The sequence below is a fragment of the Phacochoerus africanus genome, chromosome 1 (genome assembly GCF_016906955.1).
Source record: "Phacochoerus africanus isolate WHEZ1 chromosome 1, ROS_Pafr_v1, whole genome shotgun sequence".
Taxonomy (NCBI): domain Eukaryota; kingdom Metazoa; phylum Chordata; class Mammalia; order Artiodactyla; family Suidae; genus Phacochoerus; species Phacochoerus africanus.
This window is the reverse complement of record NC_062544.1, coordinates 7,416,296-7,429,829: the sequence shown is the minus strand read 5'-3', so window position 1 is coordinate 7,429,829 and position 13,534 is coordinate 7,416,296. Positions and strand designations below refer to the sequence as shown.

The 13,534-nt window shown below is 47.1% G+C and overlaps 1 protein-coding gene across 1 annotated transcript in view; it reads left to right on the top strand.

Moving 5' to 3' along the window:
* ATPSCKMT (ATP synthase c subunit lysine N-methyltransferase) overlaps positions 1 to 13,534 on the top strand; it is a 419,223-nt gene that overhangs the window by 258,691 nt on the left and 146,998 nt on the right. The window contains exon 6 of the transcript XR_007133449.1: positions 8,652 to 8,766. The gene's annotated coding sequence lies outside the window, so the exon portion shown is untranslated. The remainder of the gene's footprint in view (positions 1 to 8,651; positions 8,767 to 13,534) is intronic.

The window sequence follows — 13,534 nt, the reverse complement described above, 5'->3', positions numbered from 1 at the left end:
ATTGAAAACCCAAATGAACAAAAAGGTGGGAGCAGGGGCAAATTCTGTCTTTCGTCTTGAGCTGAGACATCCATTTTTTTTCCCTGTTCTCAGATGTTGGGGTGCCTGATACTCAGGCCTTCAGACTGTAGGACATTTACCAACCCCCCTCCCCCTCCCCTAGTTCTCAGACCTCTGAACTTGGGCTGAAGTAGATCACCGGCTCTCCTGTTCTCCAGCTTGCACATGACAACTGGAGGGTCCACTCGGCCTCCATAACTGCTCGAGCCAATTCCTGTAATAAATCTCCTGGTGTATAAATGTCGAGGTACCTCCTACTGGTTCTATCTCTCTGGAGAGTACTAACACAGATACAAACTAAAGTCAAGGATGTATATTTTCCAGATGGTTATTGTAGAGCTTGAAAAATATCAGATTATTATAGCAATTATTAGGCAAGGAAAATTAGCCTATTTCATTAACCTAAGATGAGATATGTATTAATAGTTTAAAACGGAGTCATTAGAAACACAAGGACGACTTGTGAACGGTAACGGTCCTGCTTAGAATGCTGGAGCAAGCCCCTGTGTAATTAGAAAATACATTGTTATGAAATACAGAGAATTAATTAAAGTTAAAATTGGAGGGAGAACATTGAAGATACGTCCTTCACCTGTGTTTTGTCTCCAAGTGTTGCGTGTATATATCAATCTAAAACAGAAAATGGGTTCTTTAAGCTGCAGGCTTCCAGTGATTTTATCTTTCTTTCCCTTCAGATAAATGGTTTTGTTGCTTTCATCATCTTCCTGGCACATTTTGAACGGCTTAGTCTACTAAAGTGGAAGAAACATGCTTAATAAAGCCAGATGACTTCTTCCTAATGTTAATGTGGTAAAAAATGAACCCTCCTAAGAAGGGGAAGGGATGGTCTCATAAAACTTGACTTTAGGCGGAGATACGTGCCTACTTTGTCATTCCCAGAGAGTTATTGCACTCGGAAACAGCAAGTGTCTCTCCAGGTTCTGGGGGTGAAAGTGCTGTTTGCGTCTTACCAGACAAAATGAGCAGCATGAGCAGTGGCGGGTCTTCTGCAAGTTGGCTGAGGTCAACACGCTCGCTTTAGAGCTGTACCCTGTCCTTTAGAATCACCTGTGCCGCCAGCGGAAGTCAGCCGTCTTGCTGCTAATTTATGACTTCTGTCTCTACCTTGCGAAGAAATGAAAACGTCCCAGATGTAAGATGGCAAGTCTGCGAGAAATGCCGTGTTTACCATCTGTTCTAATAAAAACAAAAGGCTTTCTGAAATGCAGCATTTTTAACTCAAGAAGGAATTTTTAAAAAGAGTTTTTCTTTTTACTTAAAGGTTCTAGTAGGTTATTTGTGTAAGTTCAGTGGACTTTTCAGACTGAAATGGTACTTTCAAGATTATTTTGGTGTCAAAAAAAAAGTGAATGCTTGAAAATAATGAAGACTTGCATTTGTAGAACATTTTAGAGTTTACAGAGCACTTTACTGATTCAATCCTCCCAATGACCCTGTTGGATAAACAGTATTTCCCATTTTATGTATGAGTGTCTGGGGGCTCAAAGAAATTAAATATATTGTCTAATGTTAGGTTTGCAGTAGTGGACTGTCCCCTTGAACCCATATATAGCAAATCCAGTTTTCTTGAGGAAAAAAACCACACTGCCTCTCTTTAAAGCATTAACTGGAGGAAAAAGTGAGATCATCCTTAGCCTTCTGGGGAAGCGGCCACCTTTCTTAGTGTTCTAGAAATTTAATACTGCAGACGTTTTCCCTGTAAAATGTATGAAAGCAAAGGCTCACCAGGAGACCTACCTTTTGAATCAGGGTGTCCATGCTCTCTTCCTGCATTATTTCTGGGGGACGGGAGCCAAGCTCTGGTCTCTCCTCTGAGCCCTGAAGTTAGTCAGACGCAGAGTAGGCACAAAAATGGTGGATGAACTTCGCAAGAAGTTCTGTGTTCATGGGACTGGGCTCTTTGCTTAAAGACATACAAAATATTTCCCAAGCATAGAAAATGAGGTCTTAGGACATCGGCTTGAAACACCTAGACATGGAAAACATTGCCAAAAAGGTCACAGCAAGACAGCGAGAGAATCTAGGATAGTTTGTTTAGCCCTTGTTTTCTGGGTGCAAAGACCTTAGACAAAGAAGACTCTGTGGAAGGCGGTGGTTGAGGAGAGTCTAGATCTGAACTGGTGCTTGGAGGAGGGAGGGCAGGTAACAACAACAGGACTTGGAGAGAGCCCACCAGTTTGGAGAAAACCACCTGGGGCAACTTGGTTCCTTTTTTTTTTTTTGTCTTTTTTCTAGGGCCACACTCATGGCATATGGAGGTTCCCAGCCTAGGGGTCTAATTGGAGCTGTAGACATCGGCCTACGCCACAGCTATAGCAACGCAGGATCCGAGCCGTGTCTGTGACCTACACCACAGCTCACAGCAATGCCGGATCCTTAACCCACTGAGCAAGGCCAGGGATCGAACCCGCAACCTCATGGTTCCTAGTTGGATTTGTTAACCACTGCGCCACAACAGGAACTCTGGCAACTTGGTTCTTTGTGGTAGATAATGTAGCCTTCGACATGTACCCTTAGAGGTGGCTGCAGGTTAGCTGTTCTCTTTCAGCGTCAGTACCAGCTTCTAATGAAGGCAAGTCTCAGCCCAGATGCCCCTGTATCTTCATTTGCTAAACAAATGCCTATCAGCAAAAGACACAGGAGATCCAGCCTGCTCTGTAAGACCCGTGATGTCCCAGGTCTCTGTGCCTAACGTAATTTCAGTGTTGCTAGCGAGAGACAACCTTTCAGAACTGCTATCTCTGCAATTGCTCTCTCGCAACCAGAACCCCCTACCCCCACCCCCCGCCGATGGCTAAACCTAGGATGCTGAGGGAGGGATCCGGTCCTAAGAGGAAACAATAGGTTTCTTTGGGTTCCTGTACTCTAGATGGGGGAGGGGGTATCTCTGAAACAATTTTGCCAATGCACCTGTCTTGACTACCTTTAATTTTGCCAATGAGAACCCATTTTTGACATTCATCACAGAATTGTTATTTATTTATTTTAAGAATTTTCTTGGCCACGCCCTGGCCAGGCATTGAACTCGAGCCACAGCAGCCACCCGAGCCTCTGCAGTGACAGTGCCAGATCCTTAGCCCACTGAGCCTCAGGGAACTCCCCATCATAGAATTTTTAGAAGCCACCATTTTTACTCCTAAAAACCCATCTCTGGCACTGAGTATGCTACTATGCACAGCCCAGGGTGGTGATTGAGATCCAGGTAACAAACACCCTCAAAGCAGTTCTGGAATGCTGGCTTCTTGGCTGGAACCCCTCAGACCACTGCTGAATGCTCCACTTTTTTATTAGGGCAACTGCCGCCTCTAGAGTTGTCCTTTCAGTGAATTGGCACCCACACAGCATCACACTGGCTCTGATAAAATATTTTTAGGAGCATTCCAGACAGTGTAATAAAAGGTCGGTGGGCTGGGGCAGACCTGTTAGAGAGTGCCCGGAAGGGCAGGCTGCCTGTATTGGATTTGCAAGAGAACAGGTCTGGAATATTTATTGTTCACCTCTAAGAGTTTTGGCAAAAGAAAAAAACAAAAAACAAACAAAAAAACACAACTAAGTTGACCATTGCACTGATGCCAAAGAAAACCTTATCTCCTGCAAGCTTTTCAAGGCAGGCAGCGCTCTTCCAGTAATCAGCCAGGCTGCCCGCTGCCCCGATAACCCGCAATGCTGCCCGTGGCCTGCAGCCTCTACTCACTGCAGGGGGTATTGACTTTCAAAGGCTATGGCGGCGCCTTCATCTGTATCACTTCCTCTGAAACAGAAGTTATTTTCTCTCGCAACTGTGCGTCATATTTATAATAGCTTATTGATCAAAGCCAGGTCCACTTTCAAAGCAGGGAGGAAACCATGGGCTTCTGCCTCGTGAGTTAGGTTTCCACCAGAAGACACTCACTTTGCAGCCCCAGCTCTTCTGCAGGAGCCATTGAGCTCTCACACCCACCCCCTGTCTCTCCCCCACGCAGTCCATCACGCAGGCTTAGGCGTGGGGAGGCAGCAGGCTTTAGTCTAAAGGTGCAGAGTGAGCTCAACGTGTCCAGAACTACTCAGAACATTCTTCCTCAGTCTTAGCCACACTACCGCTCCTCAAGAAAAATCCCTACCATTACATGGCCGATTTATGTTAGCTGTTTATGGGGACTACTTTTTGGCATTTGTGTTTTAAATTTTAGAAGAACGTATAAGGAAGATTTGCTTTGCTATCTTGGCTAAAAATGTATTCACTGAATCACACCAGCAAATCTCCTGGGAGGGCTTCCTAGCATGGAGGCTGACAGCATCATTTTAGGAGTTTCCAGTATCTAGTAACTCTGTTTCTAGCCTGTTTATTTTATTTTATTTTATTTTATTTTATTTTTTAGGGCCACACCCACAGCATATGGAAGTTCCCAGGCTAGGGGTCAAATCAGAGCTGCAGCTGCTGGCCTACACCACAGCCACAGCAACGCTAGCTCTGAGCCATGTCTACAACCTACACCACACCTCAATGCCGGATCCTTAACCCACTGAGCAAGGCCAGGGATTGAACCTGCATCCTCATGGTTACTAGTCAGATTTCTTTCCTCTGAATCATGACAGGAACTCCTGCTTTCATTTTTTTTTTTTAATCTTATTAGGGCCACACCCAAAGCATATGGAAGTTCCCAGCCCTAGGGGTCAAATCAGAGTTGCAGTTGCAGGCCTACACTGCAGCTCCCAGCAACACCAGATCCTTAACCCACTGAGCCAGGCCAAAAATTGAGCCCACATCCTCATGGATACTAGTCAGATTCTTAACCCATTGAGCCACAATGGGAACTCTCTAGTCTGTTTTAATATCTGTAGTTGACCAGAGTGGAATGAAGGTCATGGACTTGCATCAGTCTGCTCGGGCTGCTGTACTAAAACATGACAAACCGGGGGGCTTAAACAGCAGATGTACATTTCTCACAGTCCTGGAGGCTCAAATCCAAGATGCGGGTGTCAAGGGTTTGGTTTCTTCTGAGGCTTCTCTCCTTGGCTTGAGAGAGCCTCCTTCTCACCTTGCCCTCACATAGACCTTCCTCTCCTGTCCCTTTGTGTGGGTCCAAATTTTGTCTTCGAATCAGGACACCAATCAGATTGTGGTAGGGCCTGTGCAGAAGACCTCATTTTACCTTAATTACCTCTTTAAAGACCTCGTCAACAAATATAGCTCCATTAGGGTACTGGGTTTTGGTATGTCAACATATGAATTTTGGGAGAGTGCAAATCAGCCCATAGCCCTTCCTTCCATGAGGCCGAACAGTTCTTGCCTCTGGCTGCTCATCAGGTTTGGCTGGAGGACGTTAAAAATACTGCTCCCTGGGCCCCATTCCAGAGAGTCTGATGGACCTTGTCTGGGTAGAGGTGCAGAGACCAGCTTTCCTAAAAGATGCCTCGGTGGCGTTGCCACCGTGGTGCAGTGGGTTAAGAATCCTACTGCAGCGGTTCAGGGCGCTTGCTGCAGAGGTGCAGATTTGATCCTTGGCCTGACTCAGTGGGTTAAAGGATCTAGTATTGCCACAGCTGGGATGAAGGTCCCAGCTGTGGCTCGGATTTAATCCCTGGTCTGGGAACTTCCATGTGCCTCAGGTGCGGCCATAAAATTAAAATAAATTAATAGATAAAAAAATGCCTAGGTGATTCCGATGTGGGTCACACGACCTTGGCTGGTGCACAATCCGTGATCAGGCCTGCCCTGCACACTCCTGGGATTGACCACAGGATAAGTGGATGCAGGGCTCCTTGATCAGTTTATTCCTTATCATCTAAAGAGAGAAGGGAATAGAAAAGAGCTTTAGTCTTCTGGAGAAGGTCTGTCTTGAAGGTAAGACTCTGGTCTTGCCCAAACCCTGCTCCCACTGGCCCAGCCACCAGGGAGGGGCGCTTCCAATGGAAAGAAAGGGTAAAGAAGACACTTTCCCAGGCACTTCTAGATATGGAGTGGTGGTGGGGTGCCCAGGGCAGGGAGTCAGGGAGAAGATAGGCAGTAGATTTCTAGCCTAGACCACTGGTTCCCTGTCTTAGCTGTATATTGGCATCTCTGGGAAGCTTTAAACACTGCCAATACCTGGGTATCTCCCTGAGGTTGGCACATATGTATGAGGCTCACCCTGGGCACCAGCATTTTCTCCAGTTTCCCCCAGTGACTCTAATATTCAGTGAAGTCTAAAACCCACTGGCTTATCAGTGATGCAATTGGAAAGAAAGGAGTGGGAAGAAAAACATGGCAATGTCTGGCAAGTATTGCAAGCAAGAGTTCTCCAAAGCTTGAGAAACAAGCAATGAGGCTGTTGGGTCTTGGTAGGGGAAGAAGAGTCATTTGGAGCCTTCGGCACATTCAAATTCATGTAGCATTTCAAAGACCACGGCTGGGGCACCCAGATCAGGGCGCCTTCCACAGCCTGTCTACGAGGATGGCCCTCCTGCTTTGAAATCTAGGTCAAGAGGCTGGTTGCCTTGGAGGAGGCAGGTGAGATGACGGAGAGGAAGGAAAATCCGGAAAGCTGACTCCGCTGGGTCGGAGTTTTGTGGGGAGAAGGACTGAGGGAGAAGATGGAGAAGGAGTGTGCGTGTTGGGACCACATGGGTTCTGATGGGCGGTGGTCCTCCAGGTGGAACAACCAGGCCACCATGGGGTGGACTAGGAGGGTAGGCAGACCTCGGGGTCCTGGGGAAGCCACAGGGGGTGAGGTGGGATATGCTGGAGCTGGCTCTCCAGGTTCTCCCTTTTTTGTTGGCAGATGCTAGTGCTCTGCCTGTGGGGCTCTTGGGGAGGAATGCTCTGGATGTTGGGTTATGGACATTCTTTAATATTTTTTTTCTTTTCTTTTTAGGGCTGCATCTGTGTCATTTGGAAGTTCCCAGGCCAGGGATCGAATCGGAGCTACAGCTGCCAGCCACAGCCACAGAAGTGTGGGATCCTTAACCTACTGAGTGAGTCCAGGAATTGAACTCTCATCCTTATGGATACTAGTTGGGTTCGTTACCACTGAGCCACAATGGGAACTCCTGAGCCACAAGGAGTTGCTTTCATATTTTAGTAATTGGTCCAGCTGTGCTGGTGGGTCCGGGCTGAATGTGAGCCTTGGTCTACTATCTGTTTTCCAGGTTCCTATCTGCAGGGGAAGAGGTGCGTGTTAGCGTTCTAGATGAGCCGGTGGTGACACCATGGGGTGTGGGCTCTTGCCCAGTTTGGCTCTTGGATTCTGCAAAGACAGCAGCCACACAGAAATAAGTGCACTTGGAGAGTGACTGGGGCCTAGTGGCAGCAGGGCCCAAGCTGAGCCTCTCCAGTCCCTTCTGGACCCGTACCTGTGGGTGGGGCCAGAGTTCCCCTGGCCCTGCCCCCAGAGAGCTTATCTGTGTGTGTTATATCTAGCAAAGTGTACTGTTTTCAAAATTAATTTTTAAAATATTTACTTAATAACTCATTAAAGATATTAATGATACCTCTGTTACATGACCACGTACATACCATATTTCTATGAAAAATAACAATAGGCTCCAAAACAAAAGAAATTTGGTGAGAGATTGGCATTGCTTTACATTCTTTTTCCATCTCTTTGATGGAAGACAGCTGCCTTCTCACATCTGCTTCTGTGTTCAGTCTTGGCAATTGGTTGTTTTTCAGATATGTCACTGGAGAAAGGAGGGGTTTTAATGTTGTTTTCCCCCACCAGATAACTGTGGCTGTTCTTTGACACTGCATCAAAACTCCACTAAAGACTAGCGAAGGCATTAAAAAAAAAAAGGCATTTAAAAAAAAGGGCACGAAAAGTCAAATATTGACTTAATACTGGTAGAGAAATAGCTTTGACTTCGTGGCCCCTTGAGAGCGTCATGGGGCCTCAAGAGATGCTTGGATGACATTCGGAGGGTGGTTGAGGTCATGGGAGGAGCCACAGCTGATGCCCCAGAAGGGACGTTGACGGGGAAGAGCCAGGTTCCAGGCAAACCCTGTATAATTGACTTTTGGTTACGATTTTGCACCTCTGTGTTTCTTCTCTCCATGTGCGGTTGTTTCTTATTTTTGGAATCCTGTGTTGAGGCTTATAGGTGGTTACATGTAGGTCACAGTGGCCCTCAAAACCAGACAGGCAATTTTACCAGGTCAGTCATTTAAACTTTGAATTGTTCACGAGTTCCTGTTGTAGCTCAGTGGGTTAAGAACCTGACATCATGTCTGTGAGGACGCAGGTTCGATCCCTGGCCTCACTCAGTGGGTTAAGGATCCGGCACTGCCACAAGCTGTGGCATAGGTCACAGGTGCAGCTCGGATCCAGTGTTGCTGTGGCTGTGGCGTAGGGCGGCAGCGCAGCTTGCATTCAACCCCTTACCTGGGAACTTCCATAGGCCTCAGGTGTGGACGTAAAGAGAATAAAATAAAATAAACTTGAATTGGTCAAAGGAAAAAAAACCCTCAAAAACAAAAACCACAAAAAACTCAGTAAAGCAAAGCCAACTAAAAACAATTCTTTCTTGTGGACTCTCACATGTTTAAATGTTAAATTTTTCAGACTCTCAGTCTTGTTCACGCCAAACATTTTTTTTTTCTTTATGTCTCTTTTAAGGGAACAGATCAGACTCTCAAATAAGGCTTCCAGGTGACAGTGTGATACTCTTTATCATCTTGGGCTGACAGCGTGAGCCCTGCGGGAGGAGGACGCGGCTCTGAACAGACACCAGGTAGGAATGGACGGAGGGTGAGAACACGGCAGGATGTACTGAAGTCACGGGCTCTTGGATGTCAGGAGGGCATGGGTTCCTCAGAGCCCAGGAAGATTAGGTTTGGAGGTGCATTTGAGGGTCAAATCTTAGAACAGGCCGGGGCGAGTTTATGGGGATACTAGTGGGTTAGGGGTTTTGCGCCCTTAGCCACCTTGGAACTGCCTTTCGAGCAGAACTTCTGTTTCTTTTGGCTTTGCTGTCTCCAAATCCTCTGCAAGCATATCCAGCTCAACTTGGCCATGAAACTGTGGGATTTCTGAAGACTGGATCTCAGGTCCCTTTTGCTTTCTACCCCATATTCTTTTTGTTGTTGTTGTTGTTGTTGTTGTTGCTATTTCTTGGGCCGCTCCTGCGGCATATGGAGGTTCCCAGGCTAGGGGTCTAATCGGAGCTGCAGCCACCGGCCTACGCCAGAGCCACAGCAACGCGAGATCCGAGCCGCGTCTGCAACCTACACCACAGCTCACGGCAACGCCGGATCATTAACCCACTGAGCAAGGGCAGGGACCGAACCCGCAACCTCATGGTTCCTAGTCGGATTCGTTAACCACTGCGCCACGACGGGAACTCCCCTACCCCATAGTCTATCCTTTAGAAGTCTCGCCTGTACCCGCGGCTTCGTTATCCCGAAACCCACTTGTCTCACAAATTTCCATCTTAAGCTCTGACTTTTCTCTGGCTCCCATATTAAACAGCCAAGTTGGCGTTTCTGCTGGACAGCTCAGCTATCCCTCATACTCCACGTGTCTGAAAGCACCTGTCAGACTCCTCCCCAAGTCTGTCTTCTTCCTGCCTTGTGTGTTGCCGTGAACATCACTGCTGACTGTCTAGTCTAACCTCGGAGGCCTTCTGCCCTCAGGCGGCCTCAGCCTTGTGTAACTCCATCCAGCATTCTGGTGACCCCATGTCCACTTCTCAGACCCCGCACCTCCTCCTGTCCCGCCCGAGGCACCATCCCCTCTCGTGGAGACTCTCGGCAGCTGCCTCCTAAGGCCTCTTTGCCTCCACTGTTGCCCCAACACAGTCTGTTCCACACAATGAAATCAGAATCACCCCTGGAAAATGCAAGAATACCAAATGGTCATGCAGGCCACCCTCCTACCAAAAAGCTGTGACCCAGAAGACCCACTGTCATGATTTAATTCAAGCTGTAAGCCTAGCGCCTTAACTCAGAGTGGAGACTGATTTCCTGGCAGAGCCCAGAACTCTGAGTCTGGTTCTTGGAGCTGTAGCTGGGCCTGAATGGTCCTGAGTCAGCCAGAGATGCAGGCAGTTCATGCATAGAATTTAGGGCTCTGTCCTGCCAGATAACCACCCTTGGTTTCCAGCTGCTGGGGTCGCTCCGTTTCTGTCCTTCTGTCTTCAGTCCAGTCAGACTGCAGAGTTTCATCTGCTTGGCCTGTCCTCGGGGCAAAGGACACAAGCAAGAAACTGACCCAGCTCCTGTCCCTTTTTCAAGTACCACTGCCCCTCTGGTATCTGCCTGCCTGAGTCATCTCCAGCACCTTCGGGTCTCAAGTTTGGAGGTTTTATTATTTTTTTTTCAAAGTCCAAGGGAGTTTTTTTTATAATTTGAGGGGAGGTTGACCCCATAGGAGCTACTGAGCCATTATCAGAGGTGCAAACTCAGGTCGAAAATTCTCCAGCTGAGCTTCAAGCTTCTGCGTAGCTGGTCTTTCATGGGCTCCTCCCTCTTCATCCCAGAAGCATTCCCCCAGCGCCTCTTCCCTTTGGCCGCACCTGTCTGTGTTCACGTCCTCGGAGGTGCCGCCCTCCCGCCGCCACGTTGGCGTGGCCCCTGCTTTCTTTCCCACGATCCACGTGCCTCTCCCTTCCCTCAGCTCCACCTAGTTGAAGATGGATGTTCTTCTTTCAGTGGAGTCAGGCTCTGTGACCTCAGAAGAGGCTCCCTGTATCCCTTCCAGGTCCTTCCTGTTGCATACGGTGAGCACCATGGATGTTTCCTTGGTGCATTTGTATCGGGTGTAATTTGGGGTTCATTCCTGCCACTCTGAGTCTTGTCATTTCCTCAATCAGACCGTAGGCTGGTGAGATCTGGGACCATTGCGGGGGAGGTGGCAGCGAGTCCTCTCAGCACCTGCGTGTCACGCCAGGTCCTCCCTGTGAAGTGTTTGTCCAGCAACTTGCATGCCTTGCACACGAGGCTCTCCACGCACACATTGTGCATTGATTCATTTTCAAAATAATCCATCGTGAATGTGGAAGGTTTAGGACAGCAGCAGCCTGTTGCTATTGCTCAGGTGCTTTAGAACTGACAGAGCACTAAGAATCCTCTGGGCTTTGGGGAAGCGACTCAGTAGAGGAAATGCAGGCAAAATTGAATCCTTTTTTGGGAGATTTTAAATCCATTTTTCAGTTACTGTTTACCCTTTGTCAGTAGATCTAGAGAAAGAGGGAGAAAAGGAAGACCATGGGGGGATCTCAGCATCATGCATCCACACCTGCAGCAGGTGGAAGAGGCTGCCCCCGGTGGGAAGAGGGGAAGGAGGAAGGGCCACTGGAGAAGGAAGGGCGTTCTGGGTGGATCGAGGTCACTGTAGGAGTGGAGAGTGGGAGACTCAGACGTTATGGGTCACGTCTCTGAGTCTCTCTGGACCATCCAGCTTTGTCTAAGCCCCAGCTATGCTGATCTACTTAGGATAGGTCGAGGGTGGTGGGCCGTTTCCTTTCTTCAGCTTCTACTCCTGCATCCTGGCTAGATAGCTTGAATCCTAACCCCTATCCTGGAGCACTCCTAATTAGTTTTTCAAAGTTCTGCCCAAAGTTTGATCCATTGTCTTTTCTTTTCAGGCAAACCAACCAACCTACCTTCCTTCCTTCCTTCCTTCCTTCCTTCCTTCCTTCCTTCCTTCCTTCCTTCCTCCTCTTCTTCCCCCTCCTCCTCCTCCTTCTTCCTTTCTTTTGATGCCAGTGTTAGGACCGTAAATTTTTCTATTTCCTTAGTTATGCTTGTTACAGTTTATAACATTTGTTCATTTTCATACCTCTTTTCCCTGCTGGACTGTGAGCTCTTCAGGACAGAGTCCAGGTCTTAATCACCTTTTATCCCTAGTGCGAGCTCAGTGACAAGCACACAGTCAATGCTGCATAAACGATTGTTATTTGGAGCAAGTGAGTAAATGATGACAGGTGATCCAGGGAGGAGTAGGGCCACCACCGCTGATGTGCAGGTGCTGGACAAGCCTTATGTGACGAGTGTGGGGGATGACAAAGGCAGCATGTGTATGATCAGCGTCTGTGGAGTGACCCACTGTGGTAGGGGAAGCGGAGAGAAAGGGATTTGAATTTCTTTGTGCTTTTGAAACTGGGAAAGACAAGATTAGGTTTGCTGGGACTTAAACCACTGCTTGTGACCATTAGTACATGGTGTGACCAAGTTACCTTTCCGTTAAAATAAAAGCGATGCTAGATATGGACAACAGAAACTCCCCTTCCTACTGATAGAGTCTAAATTGTTTCCATTACTTTGCAAAACCGTTCTACTCAGGTGAACACACATATACTTTATGCGCCAGCAATTTCACCCCAACAGTCATGCACACGTGTGTGAGAAAGTCCCCAGTGGCATTGGACATAATTGTCCTAAACAGGCAGCCACCCTAATGTCCATTAATAGTGGAATGGATAGATTTTGGTAAATTCAACAATGCAATGCAACAATGCAATAAACTTCAACATAGCCATGAAAATCAGTGAAAAACTGCAGAATGAAACAACATGGCTAAACCTCACAAACATAATGTGAAAAGAAAGAAGTTAGAAAAGGATATTGGGCAGTGAGATTCACCACATTGCGTAAAGCTTAAGAAAAAGAGAAACTTTGGTGTTAATGGCGAGGAGAATTGTTGCATTTGGGGGAAAATTGAGAGGTGGTAATTGGGAGGAGGCTTAAAGGGGCTTCTGGGGTGCGGAAGTGTTCTATTTCTTGACCTAGGTGATGGTTATATGGATGTTTTACTTCTTGGTAATCGTCGAAATGCACACATAGGGCCTCCATCTGTGTGTTCAACTGCAATAACTTATTTCAAAAATGTAAGTAATGCTATATATTTAAGTTAGTAAAAAAAAAAGTGTACCATCCTCAGTTTCCCTAATATGATTTCTCTATGAGAAACCAGTTCTTTGATATTGCTAATAATTTTATTAATGTTTCTTGCCCAAAGTACTATCTTTATTTGCAAATGGATTGTCAAACGACCACTTTGCTAGTTTTGTTAAAAAGAGTTTGACTTTGTATTTTATGTATTATTTTATTTTTTATTTTTGTCTTTTTAGGGCTGCCCCACAGTATATAGAAGTTCCCAGGCTAGGGGCTGAATCAGAGCTGCAGCTGCCAGCCTACACCACAGCCACAGCAACGCCAGATCTTAGCCGCATCTGGGACCTACACCACAACTCACGGCAATGCTGCATCCTTAACCCAATGAGCGAGGTCAGCATCCATTCATCCTCATGGATCCTAGTCGGGTACATTACCGCTGTGCCACAGTGGGAACTCCCTGTTTTATATTTTATATGCACTTATCGTACCAGTGAGTCCCTTCCTCCCAAGACCAGTTTGCTGCCACGTCACCCCTCCCCCACCCCAGCTGTTCTGACTTAGTGACACATGTTCTTCTCCCACATTCATTTTTAGTTGATTAATCCTTCTTTTTCTCTTAAAGGGTGCATTTACATTAATTGGATGCTGTATACAACTATTGAT